Raw genomic sequence first — 1,690 nt, forward strand, 5'->3', positions numbered from 1 at the left:
TCTCTCTCTCTCTCTCTCTCTCTCTCTCTCTTTCTCTCTCTCTCTCTTTCTCTCTCTCGGCAGGCTGGGACAGCAAGGCAGCACAGAGAGAAGCATTCAGGGAGGAGGCCTGATCAACATGATGGCAAGTTGTTCCACCAACCACAAGGGCCATTGCCAGGCCTACCAACGAAGGGCTGGGACTGGATGGAGCAGAGTAAGAATCAAATGTAGGGCCCCTGGCAGGGGCAGCAACTACTCCTGGGCTTACCAATCCACAGTGCAGAAATTTAAAAAGCCCTATCTGGACCTCCAGGGACCAGGATGGCAGAGTGAATCCTGGCTGCTCTAATCCCCCCCTCTGACCCTGAAAACATAGTAATTATTGCCCCAGGGCAAAACCTTAAACAGTAAAGGCTTGGGAACCCTAGAGGAAGGGTGTGGCTAGGGCCCTGCCTCAAAATGGGTAGAAAGAGACTACAAAGACAAAGACTCTGGGAGGAACAAGACAGAGGAACCAAACTCAGAGGGAGACAGTGTTGACTCCACACCCACAGCTGAAGCCTCAATAGGGAATTGGTCTCAAGTACAGAAAGCATTCCTAGATGAGCTCAAAAGGAACTTTGAAAACCAAATGAGAGAGATAGAAGACAAAATGAATCATTCTTTTAAAATCAAAATTGCAAAATTAGAAAAACATTACAATGAAGAAAACAGCTCCTTAAAAAGAAAAATGTGTGATATGGAAAAGGAGTTCCAAAATCTAACTGAGGAAAATAATTCGCTAAAAACTAACTGAGGAAAATGATTTGATAAAAACAAGGATCAACCAAATTGAAGCAAATAACTCTATGAGGAACCAAGAATTAGTCAAACAAAACATCAAGAATGAAAAATTAGAAAAAGAGATAAAATATCTCAATGGAAAAATAACTGACCTGGAAAACAGATCCAGGAGAGATAATCTGAGAATAATAGGCCTACTGGAAAATCATGATGAAAAAATGAGCCTGGACAACATTCCCCAAGAGCTCATTAAGGAAAACTGCCCTGAGTTACTAGAGCCTGAGGGTAAAATAGAAATCGAGAGAATCCACCAGACACCTGCTGAAAGAGATCCCAAACTGAAAAGTCCTTGAAATGTTGTGGCCAAACTCAAGAACTACCAGGTAAAAGAGAAAATACTTCAAGTGGCCAGAAAGAAACAATTCAAATATCGAAGGTCCACAGTGAGGATCGCACAGGATTTGGCAGCCTCTACACTGAAAGATTGGAGGCAGTGGAATTCAATTTTCTGCAAGGCAAAAGAGCTGGGGTTACAACCAAGGATCACCTACCCAGCGAGACTGAGCATATTCTTCCAGGCAAAGAGATGGTTATTCAATGATATAATAGATTTCCAGACCTTCCTGATGAAAAAGCCAAAGCTCAATGGAAAATTCAACCTCCAATTGCGAGATGCAAGAGTGACATAGAAAGGTAAACAAGGAAAACACACACGCACACACATACACACTGTTATATAATAATAGCAAACTGTTTATAGACAAGTAGAGGGTATGAGTATAAATTACCCAAAATGACAACAAAAAAAACCTTATTAAGGGCTACAAAGGGACTTCAATGGGAGAAAAGGAAAGAATGAAGTGGAAAAGGGTAAATTATGCCACACAAAGAGGCATAAAAACAATAAAGCAGAGGAAAAGAAGGG

This window comes from Petaurus breviceps, unplaced genomic scaffold, assembly GCF_028583685.1.
Source record: "Petaurus breviceps papuanus isolate PSGF00001 unplaced genomic scaffold, PetGlider_PUasm1.0 419, whole genome shotgun sequence".
Taxonomy (NCBI): Eukaryota; Metazoa; Chordata; class Mammalia; order Diprotodontia; family Petauridae; genus Petaurus; species Petaurus breviceps.